The 13,607-nt window shown below is 44.4% G+C and overlaps 1 protein-coding gene across 4 annotated transcripts in view; it reads left to right on the forward strand.

Annotated features, from left to right (window-relative positions):
* Positions 1-13,607, forward strand: part of SIRPB1 (signal regulatory protein beta 1) — a 150,151-nt gene that overhangs the window by 22,402 nt on the left and 114,142 nt on the right. Inside the window, exons 4-6 of one of the 4 annotated variants that reach the window (XR_011570111.1) lie at positions 5,628-5,949; positions 9,713-9,821; positions 10,428-12,724. The exons of the other annotated variants lie outside the window; for them this stretch is intronic. The gene's annotated coding sequence lies outside the window, so the exon portion shown is untranslated. Of the gene's footprint in view, positions 1-5,627; positions 5,950-9,712; positions 9,822-10,427; positions 12,725-13,607 lie in introns of those variants that run through there. 4 annotated transcript variants of the gene reach the window in all.

Below are 13,607 nucleotides of genomic sequence, written 5' to 3' on the forward strand. Positions count from 1 at the left end.
TGTGATGATATTGCCTGATTTTCCTCCTAGTCTTGGTAGCAAATAATCTCCCCAAACGTCTAGATGTCAGCAGGGAAGGTGTTTTTTCCTGATTTCTCAGATATTATTAAACTTCCCAGATGGTGGGTCCCCTGCTCAGTCTCAATACAGCTAGTAAGTGGCTCCCCCACCTCTCAGATCTGCTGGCTCCCAGGGCTGTTCATCCTCTTCCTCAGGCCGCCTGAGAGATGATCCCCTGGATGAGAAAGGAGGGAGGGGAGGCGAGCTGCTGCCTGTCAGATGGTGAATCCTCCTTAGGCATTTACTCATTATAAACAGTGTTCAGAAGGAAAGGTTGTCTGTTTACCACTTTTACAGATGAGGACTCTCAGGCTCAGAGAGGGGATCTGATTTGTGAACAGGTAGAGGAGCCAAGATCGAATCCCAGGCACTCACAGTCACACAGCCCTGTTCTCTGCACACCCCACTGTGCTTATCAAAGTGTTGAGCAGACTCCAGCCCTGTCCTCTAAAATCTTATTTCATTCTTTTCTTTAGAGATAAACATTTTAAAAGGCCCTGTAAGAGAGGTAAGTCCAGTTTTACAACCCAGATGAGACAGATCATTCAGTGTCACATGATGTGCTGAAAAGTTCCACAATGACACAGAAATAAGTTTGGGGAATTAGCTATTTTCAACACTCTTAAAAGCATCAGGAGATTTTCTCCCCATTGTTGTGATGTTGCCCCTTCACCAGGCCCCTGAGGAGCAGGTCCGGGAAGGGTGGTGTGGACAGAGCCCAGAGGGGCCGCTGCGACCCCAGCAGCACCAGGTGTGCCCACTCCTGGTTCTGTGGACTGAGGATGAGGAGGGGGAGGTGTCCCCTAGAGGGTGGTGGGGCCCCGTGTGAGCAAGAGTTCCTGTTCTAGACTCAGGCGTCGGGAGCCCACGTCTTCCCTTGTGGTTCCAATGTCCCCAGGGCCGGGCCCTCAGAGGCTACTCCTCCCTGTAGTTGTTGGAGTCAAGAATCTGAGGCAAAAGAGGGGTTGGTGGTCAGTGTGGAGGCTCCTGAAGGTGGGCACTTGCTCTGCTGATGGACCTGAAAGCTTAGACTTGACAGGAAACACCAGGACACAGTCAGAGGGTGAGAGGAGACAGTCCCTTCATTTCTCTCAGCCTCAGTTTCCTCATCTGCATGATGGTGGTCATCATGTCTTTCAGGAAGGATTTGAGGAGCTCTGTCCAAATTACCCGCACAGTTCCCTGTACTGGGCACCCCCCTTCCTCACCTGTAGAAAGAGGATGATCACACAACCTTTGCAGAGTGTCCTGAGGGCAGAATGACCTGGTGAAAGGAGAGCCCCTCAGGGAGCGATGGTGCTGGCCTCCCAGGCTGTGGGGTCCTGGGCATGTCTCAGTTCCCTCTTGTCCTCAGTTTCCCCATCTATGAAATGATGGTGATCACACAACTTTCAGGGGTCTGTGATTGACTGGAGAGGGCCTAGGAAGCTCTGGATTGGGGCGGGGGTGGCGGTTAGGGTGTTCCTGAGCTCAGTGCAGTGTCTGAGAGCCTGGGCCAAACACCTGCCTGGGAACTCATCCCAACTCTGCCCCATCCCAGCGCTGGGACCTCTGCCGAATCTCTCCCCACTCTGGGCCTAAGCGTCCTCATCCCTCAGGGACAGCCCCGTCCTCACAGAGCAGCTGAAAGGACTGAATGAGGGACACATGTCAAGAGCTTAGAGCAGACCCTGGCATGTGATACATATTCCACTAACATAAGCCCTGATGTGTTGGAGCCAGAAACTCTCAGACAGGGTCACTTTCCCTCCAGGACTGAGTACAACTGAGTTACTGTGGAGCTGGGTGCCTTTCGGCCTCAGCTGCTCATTGGAATCACCTGGAAGATGGTGGCAAGATCTCAGGACCTTGGCTGTACCCTAGAAATTCTGATTTAAGTGCACAGACATGGCCTGGACAGCTGAGTGTCTTAACTCCTGTGGAGGATGCTGGTGCCCAGCTAGGGCAGAGGAGCCTGAGCTGTGTGTTCTCGAGGTCACCGAGAGGGAAGGCTGTGGTTTTTCCCTGATAGAGGTCAGTCCCCTGTTGTGCCTGGGTTATAAGAACAGCTCTCCCAGATGTGAGTGCTTCAGAATAAACTGTGATGGTGACAGATCTTAGAAGGCCCAAGAAACTCAGCCTGAGTGGAGTGGCGAGGACACCCACACCCCAACAGAGCTCACCTGGGTTGAGAGGGCCTTCCTACTCACTCAGACCATCCTGTTCAGACCAGAGCTTCATCACTGGGGAAACCGTCCCATCTTTAAACACCTATGTGTCTAAACAGGCATTGGAATCCCTGCAAACACTCCCTTCTCAGCCTGGAGCCCTCTGGCCTCAACAACCACAGTGACACTGATGAAATCTGTCCTGTCTCCTTTCAGAATGCTTCCAGGTTCTATAAAGAGCTAATCTGCAGGAAAATGCCTGTGGTCTCTTGTGTGTTTTGAAAGCTAATTCCCCAAACTTATTTCTGATGGGATTATTTTTATAATTGGGGACAGATTCATAATTTGGTGTTTCTACTATTTTTTTTTTAATGTCGATTTTTTGCACGGCAGCTGTTTGGAGCAGAATATGACTCTCCTTGGTGCTTCAATTGTGCTTTTGTTTTGGCTTCTTACTGCCTAAAAAATAAATACGTAGTTTCAGAACTAGAATGACCATATCTTATGATAACAAGGGCATCTCTGGTGGCTTAGATGGTAAAGAATGTGTCCGCAATGCCGGAGACCTGGGTGGAATCCCTGGGTCAGGAAGATCCCCTGAAGAAGGAAATGGCAACCCAGTCCAGTATTCTTGCCTGGAGAATCTCCTAGACAGAGGAGCCTGGAGCCCTACAGTCCCTGGGGTCGCAAGGAGTCGGACACAACTGAGCGACTAACACTTTCACTTTTCTTTTATGATAAGATCATGGATGTTATTGATTAAGCACCTACTATATGCCTAGCTCTGTGTTTTATATACATCCTCATCTTACCAGGTGGTGCTTGTATCCGCTTTGTCCAGAAACAGTGAGGCTCAAGGGTAAAGAACTGCTACACTAAAATCAATCAGTCCTGTGTGCAGCGAGGTGAACTCTGACCTTAGTTGCCACGTGTCCTTGAACAGCTTCACTCTCCCTGAATTTTGTCCTATATATGGGGACACACTCAGGCCTTCCTCTCAGAGCTGTGGGGGGGATTAGAGAGCTGAGGGTGATCAAGAGATCAGGCCATCTTTAGGCTCTGAGGAAACTCTGGATAAGTAGTAACTGATCACAGTACCTCATCCCTTTAGGGATGTCCAGGATGCTGGAGTTTATACAATTTAACATATTAAGGCAGCTAATATGAGGGACATATAGCTATGTATGTCCTCAAATGTTTGATGAGTTTTAGGAAGCAAGCTAACTATTTAGAAATGCAAATATCTGTAATGTTTGCTGTCTACAGACTTTTACAGGAGGTATTGGGTAATAATGAACAATTGAGAGACACCCTGCAGGACTCCTCTACAGGGACTCTCACATTTGACTTGCTGATTTGTGTAAATCTGGGTTTCTTGTAGGCCTATGTCTGTGTCTCTATGGATTTAATAACAGTTAAGAAGCTAAGCTGGAAAAGGCAATGGCACCCCACTCCAATACTCTTGCCTGGAAAATCCCATGGACGGAGGAGCCTGGTAGGCTGCAGTCCATGGGGTCGCTGAGGGTCGGACACGACTGAGCGACTTCACTTTCACTTTTCACTTTTATGCATTGGAGAAGGAAATGGCAACCCACTCCAGTGTTCTTGACTGGAGAATCCCAGAGATGGCGGAGCCTGGGGGCTGCCGTCTATGGGTCGCACAGAGTTGGACACGACTGAAGCGACTTAGCGAAGAAGCTAAGCACCTGTGGTTTCTCAGCACTCAGTGATCTTTCTTTTCAACTCAAAACTAACCCAAGAGAAAAACCCGACTCAAAAAGATACCCATTTGCACCCTTCCTTTGAAACTCAGGGGTTGATATATTAGTCCAATTGGCATTTTGTGGGAAGAATAACTACCTGAAAGACAGTTCTGAACATAAATAGAGTCCAGGTTAAAGAGAGACATGTATTTGTTTAGTTTTGTGAAGCATCTGGTTTTACTCCCAGCAAAAACACTTCCAGCACCTGATTTAACTCTCACTGAAGCCTGGGCAGGTTAATGCCAGCTGCCCTCTTTCATAGACGAGGAGCTAGAAGGGGCCACACCACCCCTCTCATCCGCTGGCCACCCTGCTTCAGCTTCTGTGTGGTCCCTGTGATCCTGCTTCCCTGCATTCCCTTCTGTAAATGCATTTTCTGAAGTTAGTTAAGTTTTCCAGGCGAGCCCAGTCAGGAATAGTTAATAAAAAGAGTGAGCCCAAAAAGTACTTTTGTTCCTGTGCCCAAATTGGTGGGAAATCACCTGGCAGAGGAAAGAAGGTGGACTCTGAACTCAGGTCTGGAATTCCAGTCAGCCCTGCCCCTGATTCAAAGTCACCCCTGGGAACCTGTAGGTCTCCCTGTAACATGACTATGGTAACACTGCCCTCCCAGAATTATTTGAACAATTTAAAAATAATATATTTGCAATTTCTTAACACTGTCACAAGTTTTTTGTTAGTGATGATAATCACAATCATGTTCATTGTTAAGCCCTCTCCGCCCATGGTATCTGGCCCTACAGTGAGGGCTACGCCTGAGCAGACAGTGAGTGTCACCTGCAAATCTCACGGTTTCTCCCCCAGAAACATCTCCCTTATATGGTTCAAAAATGGCAACTGACCAGTGTGGATCCAGAGGGAGACAGCATTTCCTACAGCATCTCCAGCACAACCAAGGTGCTGCTGGCCACGGGAGATGTTCACTCCCAGGTCATCTGCGAGGTGGCTCATGTCACCCTGCAGGGGGGCCCTCCTCTCCATGGGACTGCCAACTTGTCTGAGACCATCCGAGGTAGATGCCCCTCATGTCAACTCAAGCCCTCACCTGCCCCCAAGGCCCTAACTAGCTCCTCCCGCCTGCTTTTTGCTCCATGCCTTGAATTGCCTGGAATCTACTTCCTGACATTCCTGCCCAACACCAGGCTTCTAGTTGAGCTATTCACTCACTTCTATGGACACCTGTGCCAAACACGATGCTAAATAGTTTTCTTTGCTTTATCAATGGCTTCTCCAATTACTGAGCACCTACTATAAGCCATGGAGAAGGAAATGGCAACCCACTCCAGTGTTCTTGCCTGGAGAGTCCTATAGACAGAGAAGACTCAAGGGCTGCAGTCCATGGGGTCTCAAGGAGTCGGACACGACTGAGTGACTAGGCAACACTATAAGCCGGGCCCTTATGTGCCTAGGGATTTCATTTATTTTGCTGCAGTTATTGTGTGCCTACTGTATGATAGGGACTGATCTTGCTGATTGCAAACATTATAACCCTAATAGGAGCTATCAGTTTTTGAGCACCTACTGTGTGCCCTGCACTGTGCTTAGTGATTTCATTCCTATGCAGAGAAACCCTTTGAGCACTTGCTGCCTGCCTGGCTCTGACCTGGGTGCGGTGACCTGTCCCATTTGTCAGAGTTTCTTCTCTGTGCTCTTTCAGTTTTACCCACCCTGGAGCTTACACAACACTCTATGGGGAACCAGATGAATGTCATCACCTGCCAAGTGAACAAGTTCTACCCCAGAGACTTGCAGCTGATCTGGTTGGAGAATGGAATCATATTCTGAACAGAAGTGACCTTGACCCTCATAGAACACAAGGATGGAACCTTTAACTGGATGAGCTGGCTCCTGGTGGACTCCTCTGCCCACAGGGAGGCTGTGGTGCTCACCACAGTATGATGGGCAGCCAGCGGTCACCAAAAAACATACCCTGGAGGTCTCTGCTCATCAGAAGGACCAGGGCACCCACAAACTCCCTGGTGAGGACTCCACTCCAACTGACCCAATTCTTTATTTGTTTTTATATAATGAAGGCAGTACTTCATGCTTTTTATCAAACAATCTAGAAGTCAATAGATATAAACTAGAACTTTAAAGTGAATTCCCTCCTTACCACTGGTAAGAGTATGGTATATTCTTTATAGATCCTTTGACATAAACATCCATGACATTAAGAAAGAGAGGAAGGAGGAATATCATCCTGTTCAGTGTCCTGCCTCTTTCTTTCTTCAAATAACGTTTCTATGTTCACCATTCCATGTCTGCCCACTTGCCACCTCCTTATTCTTTCTAACCTCTTCCTGGTCTCTTTTCAGTCTAGACTTTTCTATCCATATTAGGAACATCACACCAGTAAATGTCTGTACTTACTACTCTGTGAAATTCTGGAAGGGGAGCCGTGAGGACATGAAGTTAGAGTTGTACCAGGCACCCAGGTGACCATGAGTGGTCACCGCATGGGCTCCTCTGTCCTTTGATTTGTGACAGTGGACCAGAAATGATCACAATCGCTCACTGCACATCAACTAAATGCAACTGTCAGTTCATCTCCTTTTCTGCTTCAGCCACCCAGAGGGCTTGGAGTTTACATAAGGGACTCAGGGAGCAGTGGGGATGGGGGTCGGTCTTGTGTTGTTAAAGATGTGTTGCCTTTAGTCCAGGTCATTGGGCTAAAGTAATCAAGGTGAATGAGTTACTGAGGACAGGAACCCCAAGCCTGCACAAGAGATACATGCTAATTACAGACGTGTTCTCCCACAGCGTGGACTTGTTCCAATGACAGTGCCCCTCCCTTTATATAAGTAAGACATCTTGTAGGCTGTCATATAACATCAAGAGAGGGCCAAGTCAGGTTTCCAGGAATCTTTCTCCAGAAGATCTTTCAAAGGCCCACATTTCTTCCAACATGCCTATGGTATTGTCCTCATCTACTGGGTCGATGCTGGGTCACTGAGTGTCCAGTTCCCTGCCTGCTGGAAGAATTAAGAGAGGAAAGGGAGAACAGACAACTTCCTTTAAATTAGTGATATAGAGAAGTTGCATAATTGTGTTCACAACTTATGTGTGTCAATGGTGTCTGCAATTGTGTGGTCTTTTCGTTAGGGACATTATTTTCTATAAAACTAATACCAATGCACACTTAATATAATCAATACTAATTCCCAATATCACTTAAAGTGGAATATAAATTCAAATTTTTCAAAATACCCTTTATAATTTTTTTTTTCACCAAAATTGTTTTTAATTCATCTGTAAGTTTTTGACAAAATTTTCCCATGACACCGTATGGGTCATGAGAATCTTTTTTTTTTTTTTTTTAATTTGAAGCAAATTTCAATTGTTTAAGACTATTCAGAACATTCATTTCATATTATGTGAGCTGTGGTAGGCTGTGCTTTTTGAGTTATTTCTTCCATTGTCTCTGAGTTTTCAAATTGCTGTCTGTACAGTTGTTCGTAAAATTCTCTTATTATCCACTGATATCTGCAGAGTCTGTATTAATGTCTTCCGTTTCCATTCCTGTTATTGGAAATGTGTCATTCCTCCTTTTTTATTTATTTATTAGAAGCATTTCATTTTAATGGTGTTTTGAAAGAACACACTCTTTGTTTCAGTTATTTTCTCTATTGTTTTTGTTTTAAGTTTCATTGATTTTTCTCTTCTGTTTTTGACTTCATTTATTTTTCTTATTTCTGTATTATTTCCTCTCTTCCTTTTGCTTTAGGTTATCTTGCTTCTCATTTTCTAATTTCTTGAAGCAGAAATTTAGATTATTGGTTTAGACTTTCTTTTTCTTTAGTGCCACATCTGGGTCTCTTTCTGTGCTAGGGAATTAGGAGAGCGGACCTGGGTGGCTGACTGCTGTGTTCTTCCTCCAGTCCTGAGGTCTCCAGCCTGTTCACCTCTTCTTCCACCTAGAGTTCTCCTATGCTTATCCTCTGTGTTATTTCTAGGGTTCAAGTTATACTTAACAGGGAGTGTAGGAGAGAAGAGTTCATGCAATCTTGTCTACAGTGGCTTGGAAATGTTTTCTAATCTTCCATCTCCTGCTTGGACTCAACCAGGGTTGGTATTTCTGGGCTGTCCCATCAAGGTTGCTAGTGTAGTAAGGCTGGAAGCGTTTTTTGAAACATTTAGGTGGGCAGGCTGAAGAGAAGCATAAAATGCCGATGTGACCCTTCCACCCAGACGCAAAGCCTACCCTGAGCATCTGAGGGATCCAGCCATTGCACTCCTGGGTCCAGGGGTCTGGGGTGAGGATGCGTATCTTATTGTTTGTTCTTACGGTACTGAGATGTCTTACAATATTTCTAGCCTCTCTTCTCTCAGTACAGCATAATCTAACATTTAAAGGAGTTTTTGGTTAGTTGGTTTTCATAGAGGGAGAAAGGTTGTGAGTCCTCTCGTTCTTTGGTTCTCTTTCATCTTTCAGGAACATAAACCCTGAAATCCCTTCCACTATGTTTTTCCTTTTTCCCATTTTCCCTTCACCATTCAATAGCCAAACAGTACTTTTTCCTTCTTTTCACCTAGGAGCTGGGGCTTCCCAGGTATCTCAGTGGGTAAAGAATCTGCCTGCGATGTAGGAGTCATAGGTGTCATAGTTAGATTCCCGGGTCAGGAAGATTCCCTGGAGGAGGGCATGGCAACCTACTCCAGTATTCTTGCCTGGAAAATCTCATGGTCAGAGGAGGGTGGCAGGGGTCACATGTGTCCATGGGGGCACAAAGAGTCGGACATGACTGAAGTGACTGAGCATGCACGAATGCACACGAAGAAGTTAAGCATTTTAAATTGTGCCTGTCCATTTATTCACATCTCTCCTTGAATTAGGTTCCTATAGTCACTGTAAGTAGTTACCATGTTCAGTGATTTAATACAAGTGCATTAATACATATATATATACACACACACACAAATATGCTTAATATAGTTGTAGAGGTCAGACGTCTACGATGTTGGCTGGGCTGTGTTCCCTCCAAAGGCTCTAGAGGAAAATCCATTTTCTTGCCCTTTCCAGCTCCCAGAGGTGCCTACATTCCTTGGCAAAGGGCCCCACATCACGCTGACCTCTGCTTCTGACATCGCACCTCCTTCTCTGACTCTCCTGCCTCCATCTTTTACTTGTAAGGATCTTTGTGATCACATGGGCTCTACTCAGAAAATCCAAAATAACGTGCCATCTTAAGATCTTTAACTTGATTACTACTGATCACCTCTTTTGACACATATGGTAATCTACACACAGATATGGGGGATTGTGTGCCAACCATATTAAATCAAGAATAGGTTGAAACCCTTTCCTGTGACCTATGCACTGTTCTACAGGACACTTTTTTTAATATTTTCAAAGTTTAGGCAAATTTAATACTCATGATGTTATTTTCAAATATCTAGATTCCTAACCTTATCAGACTTGACTATTTCTCCTGAAATTTTCCTAATAGCTGACTGAGGATGGGATTGCGGCCTAGTGAGAGACTGTGCACTAGGACTTGCTGAATTTTCTCTTGTCTTCTGGAGTTTTCTCTTCAAGTTATAGGACCCTTGCAGCCTGAGAAAAGAGAGTGTGAGATGAGGGATTCCTGTGCCCTAATGTCTGCCTCAAGCTTGAGGCCAGGTGGCAGGTCAAAGCCACAGCGTGTTGGTGGGCCCAGGCGGCCTCAGATGGAGTAAGTGGAGGCCCTGGAAATGGTACCTCTGTGACCCTTCTAATCAATCCCCTTGTCGCCTGATTTCCAGGCCCAGAACAGTCTTCGCCTCTCCTGGCAGTTTTCCTCTTAGGCCCCAAGACGCTGCTATTGGTTGGTATCTCCATCATCCTAATCTGCAAGAAGTTTTGAGCATAAATGTAAGTTGGGGTAGGATGGAGGGCAGGACAAGTTCTGTCCTAGAGCTTAGAGAGGCTACTCATAGACCACACAAGGTCAGGGCCCATGTGGAGTTAAGAGAAGGTGAAGTAGCTCCCTCAATCCCCTCAGGACACCCTGCTTCCCTCTCAGTGTTACCTGGTTCTCAGGAGGTGTGTGAGGTCCTAGAGGAGATGGGCTGGATCAGGGATTTTCAAAGGGGGTCCACAGAGTCTTAGGGGTTCTGTAGAGGAAGTGGGCAGAGGGTGCTGAATGAGGAACACCTGAGCGGGTGTTTCACTTAAAATCTGGGACTTCTTGGGGCAAAAGAAATCCATATTTTAGGGCAATGTTGAGAAGTTTGGATCAGCTGTTCTGAGGGGTGTCTTGCTCTGATCCTCTGTGTAACAGTAGAAAGGCTTAGGAAGGGGCACCAGGGGCACAGGACCTGGGGAGGAGGGAAGGAGGCTGAGTAGGTAAAGTTCTATCTCAGGAGCTGCCCATCCTCTCAGGACAGTTATCCTAGGAGGAGAACACCTGGGTACATCGGAGGGATTCATGAAATGTTTCTTGAGTGATGAGCACATAACTATGACATTTTCCCACAGCTCCATCCTTCCCGCCTGCCTGGTGCCACCCTCTGTCTCTGCTGTCTCCTTCCCTCCCTGAAGGGCCCAGCCTTGGAGAAGAACCCAGCTAGAAGCTCCCACAACTTTGCTCCAAATGCCCCCCTTCCATGGAGACCTGCCTGCTCACATGTTCTTGAAGCCCTCAGAGCTGTGTCTTCATACTTGGTCCTGAGTGGGGATCATGGGAAGTAGTTCTGGGGACTGACTCATGACATATCCCTGGAATGTGAGAAATAAGTCAGATCAACACAGGTCAGGTTATCTCGCACCTGTAACCCTGGACTTGGCTCACACTAATGTTCTCTGCAGAGAAGTTATTCTGTCTTCTGTTCATCGGACTCCTCACCCTTTGAGTATAAATGATGCCCTATCTTGGTTTTAAGAAAAATTATTCTCCTTCCTTATTGTCTCAATAGCCTATTTTTCAAACCCAAAGAGTAGTGTTCCCTCCTCTCTCTGTGATGGAAAGAGTAGTCTTTCTATCATTTTGCATCCTTCCCAACCCTGTTGCTCATGATAAATACACTATTTCCAGAAGCCTGGAGTCATCCTTGATTTCTCTTTCTTTTATATCACATATTCAGTTCTGTCTTTAAAGTGATTATGTCCAGTAGCGTGATGGTAAATCTTTAACAACTGACTGTTAAGAAAGAAAAAATAAGCCTGATTGGTAATACATGTCAAATTCTTGATGTAAAATGCTTTCAATGTGGTCAATTTCAAGTTCACAACCATTTAGCAACTTAAATAATTCCTGAAAATGTAAATGTTGTCTCTCTTGAGCCAGTCCAAGCTTCTCACAGCTCACCACTGAACATAATCTGCACACTCTCATCCCCATCACCACTCCCTGGTCCCAGACACCATCATCCCTTCCTGCACCACTGCTATAGTCTCTAACTGGCTTTCCTGTTTCAGGCACAGTGATTCTCGGACTGTCAGTCAAATCCTATCTCTACCCTCACCTTCTTCCTCCAACATGTCTGCTTGGCTCACTCTTTTCCTTCCTTGCAGTCTCTGCTCAAATTTACCAAGGCACCTTCCATATACCACAATGTATAAAGTATCAGTTCCACTCTCAGCATGGCATTCCATGAGCTCTTAACCTGATTAGTTTGTTTTCTGAGCACTTATCACCATCTGACATAAAAGATAGGCAGCTCTCTCTTTGAATGGTAGAAAAGGACTATAAAAATTACTGTGTAAATGAAATCATGGAATCTGATCTCAGTAATGTTGGGATGAATAATGATTGTTTTGTGACTTTTAAAATTTGTTTTCAAAGCATTAGAAACTCTGATTGTCAGCAACTAACAATATATAGTTTGACAAAGTAGAAACATTGAGTATTACATCAATTAATTTGCCTGCTTTCTTCTTCTTGTATAATTTACAATATAAGAGCATCTTTTTTCCAACTTGGTGAATTATGCTTCTTGGTAAGTTTGGATCAATTTCCAACATTTAGTGCTTGTACTGTCAAAGTTGTGAAATCTTTACAAAACTTCCTTTGATTTGAAACATTTGCTGCTGTCACATCCTCTGGGTCATTTTCACCCTTTTCTTACCACCAGTTTCCTTATTTATGTGGTAAGTTGGTCTTCACTAAGTTCTTCTGACTGCATATCTGGAATCTTTCTTACAGTATTAAGTTACTACTCCCATGGTCAACTATTTTTTCAGTAATCCATTTGCATTCAATTTGAATATAACTTCTGGCATCATCACTTTTTGTCTCTCCATTGCACTTTCATTTGTTGCCAATTCCCTTTTACAGTTATTCACCTTGTAAATGACATATGAGTTCATCACTGGGAGAATGGAGACAACACAACTACTTATTTTTCTGTCTGTGCCAAAACAGAGTAAGAGTCACGGTGACCAATCCTGCAGACTTTTGAAGAATTAACAGGATTGGTTATTGAGCATGATGAGCATCTGTTAGTACACAGTGATTTGTGGACTGACGTGGAGTTAGCAGCAAAGTTGTACTTCATGCAACTGTTCACAGTATATTTCCTGTGATAACTGAAATCTGAACCATGTGTTGGGGGTTGGTGTTATTCAACTAAACTAATGCACCATGCAACATGAACTCTGATATATGTGTTGTCTCTTCCTCAAACAAGACGTCAGTTTTATGAGAATAGACCGAATCCTCAGTTGCCAGAACATTGACTGCCACATACCAGGCCATTAATGTTTAATAAATGAATGAATTCATTTTTACTAAATGTTGGATTTCAAAATAAAAATGATTTAATTCAGTCACCTGACTCTTGTGTTCTAAAGTCCTTTCATTAAAGGCTAAACTCTCCTCTTTGTGTTTAGAAGTCCTATCAAAAATTCAGGATCCTTCAGAATATAAGGAAGTGAAAAGCCAAAAGAAAACAAAACCAAAATGCAAAAACTGACATTTACTAGAGTTTGTCAAAGGGGCTCAGGAAACAACTGAAAGAGGCCCCAGTGGACAAAGCTGGAACAATTTGAGCAACAAATATATTAAGTATTGGATGTAATGCTTTTGTCACTTCAAAATTCATATTTAAAATGTTAATGCCCAATGTACCGTGCTTCCGGTTGGTGCATTTGGAGCACAAGTAGTTCACAAGGGAGCCTCTGTCATGAATGGGATTAGTACCTTCCAAAAGAGACCCACAAGGCCTTCCTAGTTCTGTCTGTCATGTGAGGATACAATGAGAAATCTGCACTCCAAAAGAAGGATTTTGGATCAATCCAAAATCATGCTGCTACTATGATAGTGGAATTTGAGCCTCCAGAACTGTGAGCAATAAATTTCTGTTTTCTGTCACTCCGTCTGTGATATTTTGTTATAGCAGCCAAAATAAGTTAGGATTACAACTTCAGATATCAAATAAATATCTGTGAGTCTATATTGATGTAAATACATCATTGAATATATTGATGCATGGAGCAGAATTTTAAAAAATCTTCTGTACAGGAAAGTCTTAAGTAATTTATGTAGATACTTCACTCTAAAAAAGAGAAACCCAGTTTACCACTCCTGAGGTATGGGCTGCTTGTGGTGACTCATTTCCAAAGAAGACAGAATGGAAGGAGGAAAATGGGTAACTTTACCGTGGGGAAATTTGACAAATACAAATTATCCAAGTCATTAAATGTTCTTCAACAATCAAA

The sequence above is a fragment of the Bos indicus genome, chromosome 13, assembly GCF_029378745.1.
Source record: "Bos indicus isolate NIAB-ARS_2022 breed Sahiwal x Tharparkar chromosome 13, NIAB-ARS_B.indTharparkar_mat_pri_1.0, whole genome shotgun sequence".
In the NCBI taxonomy this organism is placed as follows: domain Eukaryota; kingdom Metazoa; phylum Chordata; class Mammalia; order Artiodactyla; family Bovidae; genus Bos; species Bos indicus.